General features: G+C 45.8%; 1 protein-coding gene across 1 annotated transcript in view; it reads left to right on the forward strand.

Annotated features, from left to right (window-relative positions):
• TMEFF1 (transmembrane protein with EGF like and two follistatin like domains 1) overlaps positions 1-21,026 on the forward strand; it is a 712,972-nt gene that overhangs the window by 215,101 nt on the left and 476,845 nt on the right. The window lies entirely within an intron of this gene.

The following is a 21,026-nucleotide window of genomic DNA, read 5'->3' on the forward strand; positions in this document are numbered from 1 at the left end:
GATGTGCCTGTGTGTGATTGAGTGCCCTGTCAGACTGCTGCACGCGAACCTAGAAGAGAACATGAATGACAGTCCTGAAATTACACAGGACATATATGCTCAAGTTTTTTTGTTGGGCCGTGCCAATAGCTATAGCCGGGGACACAGAGAGGCATGAAGGACTCATCAGCGAACAAGCTATCAGGTAAACTGCCACGGTTTACAGTCTTCTGACCAGCCAGCAGATGAAGCAGTTTGTTCTGCAAAAAAGGCTCTTTTCAGAGATCTAGACTTGTCAGGTGAATGGATCTGTGATCCCAGACCAACCATTTAAACTATTCTTGAGCTGTAACAATACTTAAACAGCATTCTAACCATGAGAGCAAAGCTTAATTTGAGCCGGTGGTTTCCACTGCTCGGCACCGGCACTTATTTGTCAACACCAGCACTTAAGGTCGGTCTACCAGATCGTCGCACTGTTTGTACAATTTAGAGAATAGTAGAACAGCTGGTGTTTAAAATTCAATATACATTATAAATGACTAATACCTGCCGCACAAGCCATTCTCATAGCTTTGGGATCTGGAACAGTCTGAGTTATCACTTTTGTAAGAGTGAGAGGGTGAGTAGTTTTGTTGAAAATGTTATTGGTGACAAAGAAATAACTGGATAGACAAGAGGTAGGAGCAAGATTTGGGTATATGACATAGCTGTTACAGGGATAACCAGAGAAGTATTTTTACAGCTACATAGGTCACATTGGATTTCTGTTATATAGTAAAGTCAGAAGCTAGTCAGAAATGTCGTACATATGGCAAAAGAGATACATAGCGTGATATGTAGTTGTGGTAGGGTACAAACACCAGGGTAGATGATCGAAACGTTAGTACGAAGATGCTGATTTGTTAAGAGACGAATAGCAAAACAAAACAACTAAAGAGAAGCCATACTGTAGGGTTTCTCCTGTCTGCTGTTCCGAGTGCATTTTTTATGCTGATTTGTAGATAATGTGCTTATGTATTGGTGATTGAAGCCCAGTATGCTTTGACTAGCATACAAAGCATCTTGCCTGTAGCACTTTGCTCCGTAGGGGGTAGCTAGTGTAGGGATTGATGTGGGATCTTTGAGCCCTGTCTTGCTTAGGCCAAGTTTCATTGTTCAGATTATACCAGTTAAACTTATTTCAAAGGCTTTTGGAGGAAATAGTTGTGCATATTGTTACAATAATACAACAGTCCAAGCATTATAGCACCAAGCTGTAAAATAGGTTATCTTTGTACCTGAAGAAAAGCAAGAGTATGATGATGCTGAACAAGTGTAGATAAAAACACATTCTTTCGTAAGGCTTTTCAGCCATACCACAAACAGCTTGCTCAGTTTAAACCTTTTGTACATAGTTCTCATCTTTATAGTGACTGTGCGAAAGCTCATGGGAGCCCATGGCATCTTGTGCAGCTATGAAGTTCTTTATCCCCCATCCTTTTGCTCAAAACAGATCAAATAGAAATGTTATAACTAAAAGACTCTTCACCTACTAAAAGATTCACATTGCTGATACCTACCTCAACCCATTAACAAGCTTGGGGCCAAGGCATTAAGGACTGCACAAGTTAATGATGACTCAAAAGGGGTGGGGGGCTGCCTCGTAAATGGAGAAGTAACAGAGATGCAAGAGTCCTGTCACAGAAACCTATGGGGGAAATAGTGGCATAAGAAAAAATAATAAAGGCACAGAGGGGGGACAAAGAAGATAGATGGAGGGAGATAACGCACAGTGCGTTAGGGAGTTTTGCAAAGTGAAAACAAATGAGTAAAGACGTCATACTCTTTGATTGCAGGCTTGACTAATATGTGCATCTGTTTACTTTTCGGCTTTACAAATCCAGCAGTAAGGGCCCCTTTAATGGCTGTGCAGTGCATTTGCACCGCTTGGGCACATTGGTGACAGTGATTAACGGCGTGGCGCCATATTGAAGTAAAGAATGCCTCCTGGGTTGCCTGTCAGCGCGCTGTGGGCTGCTCAGATTTCAACACAAGCGCATAGGAACGGATGGAGACATGACTGCAGGAGGCGCAGTGAACCAGATCGGAGCGGGGCTGGGATCTCTAGCCAGGGAGTTATATAAGGATTTAGAGAGATACCTAACAAGATGCGGCCGCCATTGCCTAACCCAGTGTCCCGCGAGTGCTAGATGGGGGCAGCCGTTATAAAAGTGAAAGCATGCAAGGCACGCTGGAAATACAACATGAAGCGGCTGCCATAACCGAAGCAGGCGTATGTGAGTGCTATATGTTTTGCTGATAAAGCACAGTGAGCTGTGCTCACAAGGGCATAGCATGTGCATGAGTGGAGTGCCGGGTAGTGCAAAAGTAAAGAAAAGCACATGGCTGCTTAAAGAGTAAGCAACTAATGTAACAAACATGTGCTGCGCAACGCTTGTAGTAATGTAAAAAAAAAAACATGCTAGTGATGCGCGCCTGCAGCAGCACGAAGAAGTGAAAGTGATCGCGCTGGATGGGAGGCTCTTGGCGGCTGCGCGCGTGCACGCTTTCCTGAACGCAAGCGCTAGGCCACCAAAAGCCTGTGACAGCACTTTGAAAATCCCGATACTAAATGTCTTGCAGAGTAGCCAATGCGCTGGCTCTAGGGAGAACTAAAAAGCAACACTGACAAAGCCATTTTGTTTTATACCCCAGATATCTTGCATGAGAAAGATCTGTTGCTCAAAGCTTTCCAACCTCTTTATTTTCACTGAACCCGAGTGGTCCCAAGCTTGTATTCTTCCACATTGTCCATGCCTCCTTAATTACGACTTATATCCCTAATAACAGAACAGTAATCCTTAAAGTGAACCACTATAGCTTTGAGTCTTTTAACTAAAATGTCACCAAACATGTGACATTTGACAGATCATTCTAGTAGGTTAATCATGCCATCCATTGCCATTTGGCTAGAATGTCACAGCAATACCCAAAGCTCTCACTTCCGCCCCATTGATGTGTTCCATCAATGCTGTCCCCAAAGCACCTGCACTTTAATCTACGCTCTCCCCTATCCATGCCCAATATCTTGTGCTGTCCCTAAACCCTGCCAAAGCCTTATCAGATTCCCTCCTCAATGAGAGGTTTGCAGTCATAGAAGCCTTTGATATTTGCAACCTCATCATTGCAAAAGGCTGACACTTTCAAGTCACCTTGATGTCTTGGTTCAATATTTTTCCAGTGGCTTGTATGGCTAATGTTCATTCCCTGGCCTAAACTTAAACACATTGATAGAAAATAGAGTACAGGGAAAAAGGTGGGGGCCTATTCTGGTTCATCCATTGAATTCTTGCTCAAGAAGATTCAAGGGCCATCCACCAAGCTACGCAGAGTTTCACGAGCGGCAGAGTGGGTTACCTCACACCATTTGCACTGATTTTGATACTTTTTTCCCAACATATTTTTATTGGTATTTATTTTAATATCCATCCATAATCATATTTCAGCAGTTAGTAATATATCGCAATACGGCACTTCTTTGGCATATATATAAAATTGTCCTATAATACCTTTGGTTATGATTTAAAGAAGTCATAGAGAAGATTATCCTTGAAATTACTTACACATGAATCGTAGTCCCATTCGTCAAAGTCTTATTTCGGCTGTAAATTTTAGGAAAAGATTATTTCAGTTATGTTTACTATCACATATTATTATGCCAGTCTGTAAATATCCCACAGATTTTATAAAAATAGAAAACTATACCACTGGTATACCATACTAACTATCTAATTAATTAACTGTGCAGTGGGGCCAAGGGTTGTGCATTTGCTAATAAATTAAGCAGGCTGTCTGGGGCGTGCGCATGGGAGGCGGGGGGGGGGGGGGCAAGGGGGCACTAAACCTCCAGGGAGTCATTCTCCACGCGACAGGCCGTGGGTTCGCTGCATCCCCAAGTGTTATGTGAGGGCTGGTCTATGTGTGCAATCTCGGTCTATCCATTGTCGTGGGGTATATCAGGTCCTGTTTGCGGTAGTATTTTTATGTAGGTCAACTCAGTGTTTTTATTTAGCCATTTTTCCTTTCGTCATCTTCACTGATCGTCTGTGTTCCATTTTCCCTCCCCCCTCTGTCACTCCTGTCTCTGTCTAGACTTTCCCATGCCACCAGTATCTCTTTCCAGAGGTCGGCAAGGGGGCGTTGCCTCAATCCTCCTGCCTCTTCCCTCATCAGTACTCTGCCTTCTGCCCCAACCCAATGGGTTACATCTCATTTCCAGGCTTCCACTGCTGGCCCACGTACAGATTTCCAGGCCAGTGCTATTCTTCTCCTGGCTAGGACTAGAGCTAAATCTAAAAATATGTTTCCCACTTTCCTTTTAGGAGGGTGAGAGAAGAGCCCCAAAAAGAACACACCCATTATTGGGTCTAATATGCGCCTCACAGCTGCATCCATGAGTTGTATTGTTTCCTCCCACAACTTACGTAGTGGGGCACAATCCCAAGTCATGTGTATGAAGTCTGCGTCCACATAGTCGCATCTTTGGCATTTATAGCTTGTGCCTCCAAAGACGAGCTGGAGTTTGTGAAGCGCCATGTGTACGTAATTAAACTGTGTGTTCTTTAGTCTGGTATTACATGAGACTTTCCTAGGGTATGTCAAAATTTTGGACCATTCCGGGTCTGTGATGTCTCTACCCAGGGCAGTCTCCTAATGGGTGCGCAGTTTCATTAGGGGTGTACAGACCATCTCCATTTAAGATGCATAGAACCATTTTCCCTGGTGTTGTGCAGTGCCTAATGTAAGGAGTGAGTGTAATATCGTTTGTGGGTTAGGCTCCTCTCTGCTCCCCCATAGCCCTCTAAAGGTGCACATTATTGTCTCATAGGTTAAAAATTGGCCTGGTTGCAGTTTGTAGCTCTTAAGTGACTCCTCAAATGGAGCCTGGGTTGGTGGCTCTTGGCAATCCCCCACCATTTTCAGTCCGACCTCAGTCCAGGGCTTCAACAGTGTTGGGGTTAGTATCGTCTTGGGGTTCTCGTGGGGAAGGCCCACCAAGGAAAAGGAAGGGGCATATAGGGATATTTCCCTACTTTAAAGAGACAGCGTTTCCAACAGCATAGGGCTGTGGTCTATAGCAGGGAGAAATGAGAGATGGCGTTGTCCGCATCTAGCATCTTTGCCAGCATCAGATCCATACGGATCCCTTGGTCAGTAAGGTCAGTGACTCCTGGGCCTGTATCTGCCAACCACTGCGCCAGCCATTGGAGCTGAGAGACAAAAAAATAGCACATGTTATTAAGCACTCCAAGTCCTCCCTCCACGGATGGGCATTGTAGGATCGACAGGGCTACTCACTGATTCTTTTTTCCCATATTTAGTCTCGCAGTAAAGCATCTAATTATCAGAACAATGAAGCAGGAACAGTTATGGGGAGATTGGTGAAAAAGTACAGCAGGCAAGGCAGCATTACCATTTTAGCCAGGGAAACCCGGGCGTGATCGGCAGTTGTAGCGTGCATCAGAAAGAAACATTTGATCTCAGGGATAGCAGAGCCTTGCCAAGGTTACCCTCATGTAGATTGTCCAGCAAGTGGAAGACCTGAATCCCCAAATAACGGAAGGTGGTGGAGGCCAAGTAAATGCCCAACGTAAGATCTAATGGGTGAATCCCATTGGCTGAGATTGTAAAAAGGTAGGTTTTACTTCAGTTAACTTTTGAGGCCAGACAGCAATTCAAAGTGGTCCATCAGACGCAGGGCAGTCTTGGCACCTACAATTGCGTCATTGAGGTATATCAATAAGTCATCAGCATATAGGGAGATATGTGTGTCCCCCCCTAATGTGATGCCTAGTCCTTCCCCGCCCTGTCAGAATAATGCTGCCATTGGTTCCATAGCCAGTGCAAACAACCGGGGCGACAATAGGCAGCCCTGTTGCGTGCCTTGGAAGGTCTCATACTGTGGGGACACTGTTTTCCCGGTCCGTACCCTAGCTGTGGAGCATTCATAAAGCAGCCTCACCCAGTTTACCCAGCTTGCCCCCAGGCCCATGTATCTCATGGTAGTGCCATCTCAGAGTGTCAAAGGCCTTCCCAAAGTCTATCGACAAAAGGCATGCATTCTGTGAATAATGAGTTTCTGCATGGTACAGCACGGAGTACATCCTTGGCAGGTTGTACAAGGTTGTTCCAAGTCGGAATAAATCCATTCTGGTCCATGTGAACCAAGGTCCGCATGTGGGCAAGGAGGTGGAGTGCAAGACTTTTACTAAGAATCTTAAAATCCATGTTTAACATAGAGAGTGATCAGAAGTCTGTGACTTTTACCTCCTTTGCAGGCTTCTTGGGGAGGGGGAGGACCAGCACATCCCTTGTGTTCTTGGGCAGGCATCCAAGTTTCAGGGATTCTGCGTAGAGCTTCTCCAATTGCGGCAGAAGCTGCACAATGTAGGTTGAGTAGAATTCGGCCAGGAGACTGTCAGGTCCTGGGGTCTTCTCTGTGGCCATACTTTTAATCGCAGCTCGGATCTTGAGGACTGTCATCAGCCCTCCCAGTATGTCAATTATTTGGTCGTCATATATTTGGGGGCACAGCACCTTCAGCAATTCCCTTTGTATATCAGGGGATATCGGTGGAGGGTCATTATATAGTGATGAATAATAGTCACAAAATAAGACATTAATGGCATCAGGTTCCTAAATTGAGTCGTCCTCAGCAGATGTAATTTGAGTCATTGGGGATCCCCACATCTCTGGCTTAATAAGCCAAGCCAACAGCCTACCTGGCCTCCCCTCTTCTTCCTGCAACTTGATGAGATAACTTCTAAAGTCATGACATCGCAACAGGTCAAGAGCTTGATAATATGATGTGCATGTTTGTTTGAGGGCATCTGTTGCATCTGGTCTGGCTCCTTGTTCATTGTCCAGTCTGTGTAGGTCGCCTTCTAAGGTTTACAATTCCTGGTGAAGTTCCCTTTAGGCTCCCACTGTTTCCCCCATACATTTCCTCCTCAATACAACTTTGAAGGTCTCCCACTCTATCAATTCATTGGAAGCCGTCTGTGTGTTGTTGTTGAATTATGAGTCTATGGCCTTGCCTATGATCTCTCTGAAACAAGTATCTTCAAGAGGCAAAGTTTTCAACCACAACATTGGGATCGGTGGGCGGTGTCCCTCCGGCTGGAGGGTTAGCAAGAGGGGGCTATGGTCAGAGAGCAAACGTCCCAATTATTCTGTGTGTGTGACTAAGCTACTCAGGCCCGGTGTACCCAGGAATAAGTCCAGTCTGGTGTGCAAGTGATGTAAGTGCGAGTAATATGAGTAGTCTCGATCTCTGACGTGTCTTCTAGATGTCCTCCAGTCCCCAATGTCCCCTTCAATCCCAGAACGCCACCGCTGCTTTATGTATTTGGACGCTTGGTAATGGGGGGTGAAGGCGATCTAGAGCCGTATCAGCTACACAAAGTCCCCTCCTAGTAGTACCCTGGGGTTAGCACTACAGTCAAGGAGCCTGAAAGCCTCTGGCGGAACGGCACTTGCTCTTGATTAGGGGCATATATACTACCCATATGAGTTCCTGTCCATAAATTCTGCCCTTCAGCAATACATATCTACCCTCTCTATCTATGAGTAACTGCAAGGGCTCGAATGGTATGCCAGCTCTGATCCAAATCAGTGCCCCTCTCGCGTATGCAAAATAGGAGGTCGCAAATACCTGCCCTCTCCATCGTCTACATAGCCTCGCCCCCTCCCCAATGGTAATGTGTGTTTCCTGGAGGAGTGCAATCTGCACCCCCTCCTGCGCAGATACCAATGAATATTTTGACACTTGGTGGCAGGGCCCATTCCCCTAATGTTCCATGCCAACAATATTAGCGTAAGCCATTCCATGGGCATTGTAAGAATCTAATCATGCTTATCTGCACCCGCGCGACCCCCAGCCACAGATGTAATAGCTCAGGGCCCCACTTGCACATAAGAACCCAAAACGTGGGTATGAAAACTGAAGGTCCTACAAACCAAAAAACTCCCTTCTCCCCTGAGCAGCGTGGCAACGGCAAGCCTCCCAAACTACAGGCAAATCGTCCAAGTCTTCGGAAGGCTCCTGCAAATAGTAGATGGAGCTTTCCACGGGAGCAGGCTATCGTGGTCAGACCACTGTTTATTTTACGAATTCCTGTGTCCGATGTTGCAGTGCCGGCCCATGCATTCAACGTTTCCGACGGTAGTGTCTTTTGTCATGGTGAGCTGCCTCATGATGTCTTCTCCTTTTGGTCCCTTAATGTGGAGGTTCTGTTTGGCTAGAGGTCATCAGCTATTCTAGGGGTAGCATCTGGCATTATGGCACTATTTGTTTGTGAACTGTCCGAATCTGAGCTATAAGTTCCTTTGAGGGATCTAGATCCGAGCTCTGAGTTAGTTGGTTTCATAAGGTCAACCTCCACTTGTAGTGCTGCAGCTCTCTCCTTCACAGTTTGGGATGGGCTAGTTTGTTTTTTGGTGGTTTCCGTTTTGATCAGGTCTGTGTTTTCTTTCCTAGTTTCGCTATAGTTTGTGGGCACTCAGCATGGATTGTACCCGGGTCTCTACCAGCTTTGTAGGATTCATACCATTCCCAGGCACTTCCGGGTGTTCGCAAAAGTAGGTTTTCCCATTCAGTATTATGCGAAGCCGAACTGGGTACATCAAAGAGTATTGTAAGCCTTCATCCCTAAGTGTTTTCTTTATCTCCAAGTATGAGGCTTTTCTTCTCTGTACTTCAGTAGTATAGTCAGGGAAAATTGACAACTTAGAGTTGTCCACGGTGAATGGACCATCTGTGCGTGCCTTCTGCAGGAATATATCTCTATACTTGTAGTGAAGGAGTTTCTCTACCACTGGGCGCGGTGGACGCCCCGGGCCGGGGGTTGAACAGGGACCCTGTGTATCAGTTCCACTGTGTAAAAAGCAGAAAGTTCCCAGGTGCAACGGGTGTACGAAGCCATGGATGGCCCACTATTCTTATGTTATTCCTCCTATTATGGCCTTCCGCATCCTCAGCCCTACGTTCCGGTATGCCAACCGTCTCAGTAAGTTTGCTCACCTGGTGGGTCAGCTTTTGCTGCACCGGGTATAGTTCTGTGATTGAGACCTCAGTCAGTTTCACCCTCTCTGTACGTTTGTGATGCTCGGCGCGAACGAGGCCCAGCCCAATCAACACTGTGCTGATGTCCTGGTGCAAGGTAGCTTTGGTGTCCGCTATTGCTTCCAGGAGTTTAGTTAATTGCTCTTGTACTGGGTCGACCATTGATGTCGGGCCTCCAGGACCTGTGGAGGGTCTGTTGTGTCCTCACCTTTATATGAGGGGGCCCATGCCGCTTTGTTATGGGTTTTCCCATTTTAAGGTCTTCTCCTGTACTTAGGGTGTCAGTGAGGTTGTCCCGTGCTCCCAGAGGGAGGGGCTAATCTCTAGGCACCAAGGTGGGGGTCGACCACTGGGGAATAACTTCAAATTAACAATATGTGCCACGGACACCAAGGGCTTATGCGAGTGGAGCTGCCCCTCCTCGTGTGTAACTATGAATAGGTTCTGTGGAATACCCAAGGCAGGGCTAGTTCTCTTCCCTCTGAGTCCCCCCTGTTTCATGGGTTGTGGGGGTCGCAATTGAAATTTGAGGTTGAGTGCTACGGGTGGCGTAGACCTTTCCCTCCAGGCCACATGTGAGGTCAGATGAGTACTCTGACACTCCAGTTCCTAGGTCCAGTGAGGTACACCACTGATGTTCCCCACCCCTGGCTAATGGCATCCGGTGATTCATCTAGCTTGCTGGCCCCGGTATGCACAGTGGCCCTTTAGGTCCTGTCTCCCTCCGCATGGGCCAAATCATCAATTGGGTTTAAAGTCTCTAGTGCAGGCCATTCCAACCACCCAAATTTCCCTTTCATTACGCGGTGGTCGGCACAGATCTCAACTTCTCCCTCCATCAAGGGTCCCAGACCAGCACAGGCCTTTCCCCTCAGTCCACTCAGGCAGATCGGTCCGACGCTGTTTTGGGCCGTCGTGCGGCTCCCCCAGGTGCATCACCTTTTTTCCAGCACACCGCTGTGGGCGGGGTTGCAGGAGCTGGTGGGGACAGCTAGTCGCTCCTCCCTCCCATCGCAGATTCGGGGGTCTGCGTCAGCTGCAGGCCTCAGCCACCCACTCCTCGCCTGGTTCTGGGCCAGAGTCCTGATCAGGCTCCCAGCACACACGGCCCGATCTCCGGCAAAGCTTGTGGGTCGCGGGGTCAGGGCAGTCAGATTGGCAATCCTTGCGGGCCCCAGCAAGACACGACCTCTTGTTACCAGCAGGGAGGGAGGGCTGTGTCTCTGCATCTATCGATTGCGGCCGCCATTTTGCGATCAGGGGCGCCGGGGCCGATGAAGCCTTGTAATGATGTCTCTTGTTCTCTCGCCTCACAGCAAAGCATCTCAATTGTTGCTGCAGCATTTCCCCTTCCTGCACCACTGTTTCTATCTCGGGTGGCGTGGGGGTAGGGCTGTATTATGTCAGGATAGTTGTTGGGCCGGCGTGGAGCTATAACCTCACATGTCCGCCATTCATGGCTCACAAACCACGCCCCCCATGGGTCTCGTGAATACGTAATCGACTATAGACTGTAGACTGTGGAATTCCCTATCTGAGAGAGTAGGATAGAAATTTCTTAAAGACTGACCTATCTCTCTCACATCTGGATAACACAGTCCTTTCAATATATTCATAATTACCTTATCCTTGAAGTTATGGTTGGTCAGCCTCCTAAGGCATGCTTTTCTCACCTTTTTCTTTCATGAAATGATCCCTGATTTAGAAGTGGGCAGTCAGGGTACTCCACCACAAACATGGCAGAGTACCCTGTTCACCAAACTAACAAACTGCCAACTCTGTTTACTGTTGAAAGGGCCATTGGGTTCCTGCCGGTGAAAGCCATGCTGCTGTGGCGGCTGGGAATTTTAGGAGGGAGGGGGTCAGAAGGGACACAGATGCAAACATACACACTCACTCAAACCAATGCATTCATTCATGCATGCACACGCATATGCATCCATTTACAACACTCATTTCCAAATGTTGAAACATACATGCATGCACGCACCAAATATAATTTTTTTAAATCACACTTACTGGCAGCTTTGCCTCAGAGGTCCCAGAGGATTGGGACTGCTGCCTTCTCTCATTGATTTATCTTAGGTCAGCCAATGAGGGAAGGCAGCAGTCCCAAGCATCAGAGGTCCAGGGGGTTTGGAACTGCTGCCTTCCCTCATTGGCTGACCTAACCTCCCAACCTCGTCACAGAGTGGGATGGGGCCGGTGAGTCTGCTGACCCCTCCTCTCTCTGTGAAAAAGTGTCACTGATTGACACTCAACCCTGGTCATTTCAAGGCTTAGAACTGAGGCATCCAGGTCCGAGGTAATGAGTGATGCTACCCTCCGTCACCGAGGGGGAGGGCCTAAGGACCTTTGCTGAGCTGAGGAGGCCACACCCACAGGAGCTGTGACATCCTCAGCCCAGCAAAGTTCAGCTCAGGCAGCCAGGAGCCTGCACATGTCTACCTCCTGACTGCCTGACCTGAAAATTAAGAGTGCCTGTCAGGCCGATCTTTGCTCAGCCTGACAAACACTGTTCTAGAGGGGCAAAAGGTGAGACGGGTGTGGCGCTCACCCCCAATGGACCGGCCACGGCTGCCCTGCTGACTGTGCCAGCAGAAACCTTACGCAACAGGCCAACAGACTTGTAAGTGCATCATACCACTGCTTTATTTAGAGCAGCTAGTCTAATGCATTATTTACTCCTCAGTAGACCGCTAGGAAAAGCTTTGCAGTCCCAGAAGGAAAAAAAAACGTACCCCCACACCCTGGAAAAATTATCCCTACACCCTGGGAGAAAACTCCCTTGGGATCAGGGTAATTTTTTTGTCTTATAAAAACACGATCTTTCTTTGGGGGTTTGTTTTTGTCAAACAAAAATATTTGCTGGGCAGTCGCATGACACATGGTGGTCCCTCAGCAAACTTTGACTGCCTTTAGAGGAGCTACCGTGATGGCAGCTAATCCAAAGACATGGAGACCTCCAACGAGCAGATGAAAATCTCTAATTACTGGAGGCTGTAATCCGCCTAGGCAGTGGAGGTCATTTCCTTCACTCTCCTGGCAGATGGCAGGCCACCTGCCAAAGCCTTAATAAGGGACACTGGGCCGGATGTATGACGTAAAATTGCATGCTTAAACAGGTTTGCAATCCGGTTGAGCATGCAATTTTAGTCTGGGCCATGTACTTTCACTATTTTGTGAGTCACAAATAATTTGCGACTCGCAAATTAGTGTATTGTGACTCGCTATTAGGAAGGGACGTTCCCTTCCTAATAGAGACCGCAGAGCCATGGATGAATGTTTTGAGACCGCAATTGCGGTCGCAAAACACTCGGAAATTACAGCCCACTTTAAGAGGGTGGGAATGAAGTCGCAAATGGGACGTGTCCCCAGGGGACCCTTTCCCCTTTGTGACTGGCTCCAAAAATATGTTTTAAGGGTAGCCTGCCCTTAAAAAATGGAACAAAACGTTTTCAAATGCATTTCATTTCCCTTTAAGGAAAACGGGCTGCATTTTAAAAAAATGCCTTATTTAAAAGCAATCCCAGACATGGTGGTCTGCTGAGCCCAGCAGGCGACCATCCCTGGCAGGGCCGGTCATTCCCAATGGGCTCACAAATTGCGAGAGGCTCATCAATATTCATGAGCCTCGCAATTTGCGACCCCATTGGGAATCGCAAACAGTGTTAAACACACTGTTGTACATGCAAAATAGCGCCTTGCAAATTGCGAATCGAAAAGAATCGTAATTTGTGAAGCGCTATTTTACGCATTCCACATATGGCCCCCTATCTATTAAAGGGTCCACATCCTGTAAAACCTAAAAGCTTGTCCTCTTAGCTGATCTTACATCATCAACAATGTCCAACAACAGTGGATACATAGTACCTTTTTGTTTGGTGACAACTGGTTGGGGTGTAAAACCGAATGTGACACATTCTCCAGATACCCCCTAGAGAATGACTTCATCATATTTTGTGGACATTTTCGATAATGGATGCCCTTAGTAAGTAACGCCCTACCTGATGAACTATTTGGTTTACTTCACCAGGCTTTGTAAGGTACTCGCCTGCTACCCTCGTCTCTTTATGTGTGGCCACCCTCATCCAGTTTGGAACTCAAATCTGCTGAAGGAAGAGAGGAAGTTTGCACTGTTGCCACCTATATTATATCTAACTAGTGATGCTTAGCCTGCTGTTGTTTTATGCTGTACCTTTGTTGTGGGTACCACTCTTGTGTGTGTATTCTTTACATGGTACACAAGTCAAAATGCTTGATTTTCTCAATGCATGTTCTATGTCAGGACAATGTGCCATGCATAGGAATTATTCAAGACTAAGGATCTAAACTACAGATTGGCCGGCAGCCACCCATCCATCTTGGTAGCTGAGGATATTATGTCTGCCCTCCTGATAGACCCCCACCCTCCATATTGAGAGATCACTTCTGACCCAGCGGTGATCTCTGTGCAAGGGAAAGCTTTAACAATTTAATGACTGCCCCCCATCTTTCAGATTGCTGCTTCCCAAGTTAATTTTGTTATTTTTTTAAATCCCAAATCATGAATTTGTTTTAGAAAAACAAAAAGAATGACCGTGACACCACGATAGCTTCCTTCCAGGCAGGGTGTAGAGGTCATTCATCGGTTTTTCCCGTTGAGGGACCTCCAGGGTTCCCCAGACTGCCCCGAATAGAAGATAAGACCATCAGACCACTCTAGATAGGACAGGGGCTCCACATTTCTTACACTGATGGCCCCTATTCTGCTGTCGGAAACCAGATGGTACTCCCCACTTATAATTGAGCTGGTGAACCAACGCTTTGGCGAAAGGTGTACTCACCCACACTTTGATGTAGTACCCTGTCTGCCAAACTCTAATTGGGGCTCGAAGTTGCCAAAAGTCTACCAATAGCAGCTAGTCTGTTAAACATGCAGGCTTTGCGTGGAAAGCGTTTCATCTCAAAGCTGAGACATTTACATGTAGAAGTACCTGTAGAGCATTTTACAGCTGAATGCAACAGAAGTTGCACACATGTATTAAATTATTGCAGCCTTTAAAAACCCTTGTCAATTATCTCTAGTTTTTTTCCCTATGGTTTGTCTGGTCTATGTTACTAGTTGTATGTTATAGTCTTTGGACCAGCACGTTTCTACCCTGAAAACAGTCTTAAATACTTAAAGTTAAGACACTTTGCAAATTTTTCCTCTACACCTCTAACTTTTGGATATGAGCAGGGCCGGTCCTAGGGTTTTTAGGGTTCCGAAAGAAAACATGTGAGGCCCCTCTAATTGGCATGTGACATCACAAGAAGTGATATCAAAGAAAGTGATGTCACAGGACTAGTAATCTACTTTGGCATTGCTGAAGTTAGCTAATGTGGATATTGGTAACAGGAATAAAAAGATAAATACCTAAATGAAATAAGGCTACTTATTTTAAAACTGTATTAAGAGAATTACATTAGTCACATTGAATGAAAAAGCTAGGCACAAATCTTACAAAGATGAATTTCCTTGCTTAATGTTAACTGATTGTTTCCAAATTAGTGCATGATAAAAATTTGAGAGCATTGTGGAAAATTATTTGAATGGCATCACTATGGTAAAATGTATGCAACAGGGTATAGCGAAATAAAGTTGAGTTCAAATATACATACGTTTCCATTTTTATTTGAAAGTTTATAAAACAAAGGTCAGAACTAAAAAGGGCAGCAGAGTTCCGTAGGAACAAAGCAAACCATGTTTTATAGACGAGCACAATTCCTACATCTGAGGCTGCTTCAAGAAGGGTGAGAATTACTCCTGTACTGAAAAGGCTGTTTAAAATATGAGTTTTCAGAGTTCTCAAACTTATATATCGTTTGATTTATTCATTTCATTTGGATCTTGTACTGAGGCATTTATGATGACAAAATGAAAAGGCAAGTTCCAGAATGCAAAGATATTGCAGGATGAGCTGCTCACATGTGAAATAAAGAAGCAATTTGAGGCCTTTCCCCGGTGGAAGTTTGTGCAAGTGAAAGTTACAGTTTTCCTAAAAATCCCTTTAACTGTGACTGGAAAAGATATTTTGATGATGCACTTATTTGGGAACCATTAGTGAAGCCAGTTGTGAAGATAAGGCAGTGGACAACTTTGGTGTGTTTGTGTTTGTTAGAGCAGTATACCAGTGCTGTTTATATCTGCTGCTGCAATGAAAGTTTAGGCAATTTTATCATCTGGACAAAGAAATAATATCAGTAATTAGGTTTTGCTTTGAGACTTCTGCAGAACAGCTCAGTCTCTTAGCTGCAAACTGTCCTCTTACTCATCCCCGGAGGATTGGTCTTATACTCTTGGAGTCATTAAGAAGTTCTCCACATCGCATTGTGGTGGGGATGTTAGTAAAGACCTCTCGCTTTAATGGTGAACTAAGGGGGGATTGCTGTGATGGATCCACTACAGGGAATACGTTATGAGAGTGCTTAAGTGGGACTTAAACTAGGGAGTCATGCTTTTGTTTACTAGGACTTTGCAGAGAGCTCCACCGACTGACATGGGTCACAAAGGTGCTTTTCCCTAGAGCTCTCTTGAAGAAAGCACTGAAGATGCACTATTACACAGGTTAGTTTGGATACTTTGCCTATTACTACAAAGATAATTTGCATCTCAAGCACAGAGCATGCCAATATAAGGCTCTCTCTGAACATAAAAACTTAAAACAAAACATGCTACAGTTTACAATTATTAATGTAACATTCAAGCAGCAGTTGGCTGTCATTCAAAATGTCATCTGTATGATGTAGAGATGAAACACATAGTCACACTGCAAATCTAGAAATGTCAAACATAGTCAAGGGAGTATCCTGGAAATAAATATAACCTCACTTTCAATCAAAGCTCTTATGGCACAATGCAGGTGAAGCAAGTCATCGCTACCCTACCCAGAAGAGCTCTCTTATCTCTTCCATCCAAGCATCTATACAGTCATCCTTTCATCCTTCAAGCCACCTACTGATATCCAGTCACCTTTATTCTGTCACCCATTCATTCTTTCATCTATCATTCAGTCTTGAGTTTGAGTTTGAGTTTGAGTTTAAAATTACTTTTAAAGCGCACATACACCAGCGGTTTCTTGGCGCTACAGCTAACAAAGGTCCGGGGCCAAAAGACAAGGATAAGCTGCGGAAGGTATTAATCAAAGGACTTCATGAATAGATGAGCCTTGAGGTGTTTCCGAAATTGTGGGTACAGAGTGAGGGATCGGAGTTCAAGGGGGAGGGAGTTCCAGAGGAGCGGGGCAAGGGTCGCAAATTTTGAGCCTCCTTTCACCATTCTGCCTGTCCATCCATCTGTATGCCCATCCATATCCAAACCTATCCATCCATCCTTTCACTCATCCATCATCCTATACTATCCCATATCCATCCATTCACACTTTCACTACATCCCTTCCCTAACCCCTCCGTCCATTTACCATTCCACCCATCCATTTACCATTCCACCCATCCAACCATCATTTCACTTACTTAGCCACCCATTCACTCATCCATTCATCCGTTCACTCATCCATCCCCCCACCTCCCTTTCACTCATCTATCCATTATTTCACTCACCCACCCTTACATCCATTCATTTTTATTCATCCATCCATCCACCATTTCACTCCATCCATTCATCTTTTCACACTTCCATCCACCCTTTCACTCGGCCTTCCATCCTTTTACTAATTCATCCCCCTTCCACCCATTAATTTATTCACTCATCCATCTATTTGCCCTTTCACTCATCCATCCTTTCATTCACTTGTCTATCCATCCATCCTCTCGTCGTCCATCCATCCACAACTTCACTCATCAAACCACCCGTTTGCCCTTTCACTCATCCATCCATCCAGCCTTTCACTTATTCATCCATCCACCCTTTCACCCAACCATCCATCTTTTCACTTATCCAGCCACCCTTCCACCAGTCCGTTCAGCAAGGGGTTTACGAGTCATGCATGATGCACAGTGCCAGGACGTATGTAAGGTGACTGTGCCATGGTATTGTGGTTCATTTTTTGCTGTTTTTATAGATAAAACTTGGGCCAAGGTCTTTGGAGCCCTTTACATGAGTACCAATAACATTACAAAAGGTCAGTTTTTGGGGGGGTATGAAGAGATTTAATGATTTTCCCAGAATTGCAGAATTTGGAGCTGAGGACAGGACTTGTACCTGGTTCCCTCTTCCATTGAACGAATCCATGTGCTACGCGGCCCAGGGGAGGGAGTTTCATCCCTTGGGCTTCACAGCAATAGTGTAGAGCTGAGCCACAATGAATGCCCCCCCCCCCCCAGGTCCTTGCAGCACTGGATAACGACTGCAAGGCCCATGAAAGGGGGGCCCATACCCGGACGTTGCAGCCTGTTACAGCTCTTTCAAGTCCATTGAAGTGCGCGTTGCTAAACACTGTCCTGCAATGCCAGTTTTTTCTGTCTGCTTATTCCTTCCCCAACACACTGCTCCTTAGCTGATAATGCCCGGCTTGTCTTTGGAAGAAAGGGGCCCTTCTATTGCCTGGCAACACAAAACAGAACGGGCAGGCAAGGCTTCAGGGCAGGTTTATAAGAGAGGTGCTGCGCCACCCTTGACATAGTGAGCCAACACAATTGTTGGCTTTGCTGATGTCCACTTCCCCACCCACTGTGTCCCTTCCCCCACCCCTGCACCCTCAGGATTTCCACCACACCCTTGAAACAGGGCGGTCAACACACCTCCCTTAAAGAATTTTGATGTGATCTGAAAGGGGAGGCGGCACTGGAGGACAAACAAGGTGGGCTGACGAATAGTATGGCATTAAAATACAGAGGTTTGGCCCCATGTTTTTGACCTGAACACATGGCTCTGGACAGATGCCCACACTGCCCATGCTTAGCACAGGCCTTGGTTGTAAGAGATGGGAAGGAAACAATGTTCTCTCTGTAGCCCGAGAAGGCGGGAAGACATCACATGACACGTCTGTGTGTTCAATGCATTCTGCCAATTCATTTTCAGCTGATTTACTAGCAGAATTCCCTAATACCTTTCTTCAGTCGTTAAGCAACAGGCAATTACTGAGATGTATTTCGACACCGTTTTTAGTCTTCTCTTGTTAACGGTGATACATCTCCTTTGCAGTGCTATGACAGTGCCAATAACTGCACTCTGCTGATGCAACCTTTGGTGCATTGTTGCGATTTACAGCCTCTGTGATTATTCACCGGTGTGGCTTCAATCTGGTTTATACTGCAGAGCGGTGCTAGAGCAAAACAGCAAGCCGCCTTCAGTACCACAGCAAGTTTGCACCAGATCATGCCCAGAAACATAAAATGTGGTTCCATTAGCAGGGCAGTATGGCAAGCTGATACTTCACTAGGGTACCAATCAGCTTTACGCTGGCCCTGCTCAGCTCGTCAATTGAACAGTGCTCACATGGACCCAGCTTTTTAAAGATGTGTGTCATATACTCACAATGTCTGCTGGAACCTGGGGGAGGTAAGTGAGCACTGTTTGATCCTCCGTGTCCAATGTCACCACCACCTGACCTAACCACTAATCACCAACATGACCACTAATAGACGCTAAATGTAAATACTACCAGTTTGGACATACCTAGTTAGAAAATCTAACCACAATACTAGCACCCCTTCTAGACCTTACCAACAGTAACTATATTGACAAAAATTCTATTGCACTAAAATTGTAGCTGATGACCTTCAGGTGACATGTATATCTATACATTAGGTTTCTTAAACCACTTATGCGCCAAACACATTTTTTAAATGGAACATGTAGAGCCTTTGAATAGTATTCCAGAAAATTTAGAACATGTATTAAAATATGTATTTTGCCTGCTGGGTCCCACAAGTATCTTTTGCTAACTATTTGAGCCTCTGTGCAATAAAGAAAGGCTTTTGTTTATGTAAACACCAAACAATTGTTTTTTGATGCTTTGTCTTTGTGGTCATTCTTTTATATATGGAGGATATTTTCTCTCATAAGGCATTTTTTGCAAAATGTGGAGATAACTCCCATATTCCACTACCTATACCATATATATATATCACCTAAGTTTGGGGGGATCCGTGCAGTGGGGACGAGAAATGGGCGCACGAAAAAAGGGCGCGTTTGTAATGATAATTCTCATAGGAATGCATTGTTGAACCTAAAGCCCGAACCACTGGACGGAATTACACCAAATTTGGCAGAAATGTAGATGTTGTCACATAGACTGTGCTTTTTGTTAAGTGGTGCAAATCTGTCCAGTAGTTTTTGAGAAATGTAAGTAAAAAATTATACATATATCTCTGGCCGCGGATATTTTGCGGTGGCTTCGCGATTAATCGCGGATGCTTGCGCCATCTGGAATGATGCGATTGACTGGATGCAACCTGAACATAAAGTTGAGTTGCAGCTGCCATTTTATCACTTGGGAACGGTTCCTGGAGCTGAAAATTTGTCTAAAAGCTAACATAAGGGGTTAGGGTGGAGATAATCTGACCCCATGTTTGAGAAATGGTGAAGATAATCTGACCCCATGTTTGAAAAATGTTAGAGACACAAGTTATGTCACCAAAATGGATTTTTTAATTGTGCATGATATTCGTGTTGACGCCGCGAATGTCAGCGTGACCCCCATGTACCATCGTGGGGATTTTGCGACTATCGTGACATAGTGACATCTTCACAGATATTGGTGGAGATATAAAAAATATATTTATGTTTGGACACATTCGTCGGTCACTGTCACAGACTCATGTACGCACTCACAAACTCACTCAGACACTTATACACCCATACACATACCCACTCACACACTTATACATAGAGTCACATACCCACTCAGATACGGTGCACAACGTTTACAACGCGCGCGTTACCACGACCTACTATTACCACGCGGTTGTAACAATGAAAGTTGTTACAACGCATTGCGCTGGGGGGCGCTCGAGGATAGTAAATCATTTAATTTACTATCCCAACACCTTCCCTACTATCCACGGGGACTGGTGTTGGAATAGTAATTAAATGTTTTAAATTTGCGCCCCCCAACGCAAGTCGTTGTAACGACTTGCGTTGTTACAACCGCGTTGTAATGGTAGGTCGTTGTAACGCGCGCGTTGTAACAACATATATCCCTCAGATACTCATGTACTCACTCTCATACCCATTGAGGTACTTATGCACCTACTTGCAGACTCATTTGGAGAGTGACACACCCATGTACAGACTCACTCATCCACTCAAGGCTCATTCACCCATTCACAGACCCAACCAGACACTTCCTCTCCCAGTCACAGACCCACTCAGACACTCATGAATGCACCCATTCACTCACCCTCTCAGCGATTTATGCTCTCACAGACCCACTAAAACACTCCTACACTGGCTCACAGACCACTCAGACACTCATACTTCCACTCGTGGACCGACTCAGACACTCACACACCCATACTTTCACAGTCATAGCTACAGATAAGACTGTATGCAGAGTTTCAGGTTGCTTAGAAACACCCTGTTCCCTGCATCTGTAAAGTGAACTCCATCACTTCTATAAATTCCATGCATGTTAAAACTCAGATTGTTGTTGTAGATAGAGCCTATTTTTAGATAGAGCCCATTTTATGGTCTGTGGTTAGAACTGATTTGACCAGGCAGGCATGGGGTCGGCTATCGAGATTCCCGCCTCTCCGTAGCTTAAGTGTGCGAGACTCCACCCCCCCAGAGGGAAAGACCGCTGTGGAGATGAAGCGGTAATGGCGGAGAGCAGTGAACGCTGAGAACGTGAGCCGCACTGGGGGTAATGGATTTGTGAGCCAGTGTTTGGGAGGCCAAGTCAGCTTCTTGCGCTCGCCGTCAGGTGCGATCGTGAGCGCGACCGAGTGAAGCAAAGAGTGCCCGGCTTAAGGAGAAAACCGGCAAGGATATCACGCAGACGCTGCTTTCAACCAGGAG

The sequence above is a fragment of the Lissotriton vulgaris genome, chromosome 4_1 (genome assembly GCF_964263255.1).
Source record: "Lissotriton vulgaris chromosome 4_1, aLisVul1.2, whole genome shotgun sequence".
Lineage (NCBI taxonomy): Eukaryota > Metazoa > Chordata > Amphibia > Caudata > Salamandridae > Lissotriton > Lissotriton vulgaris.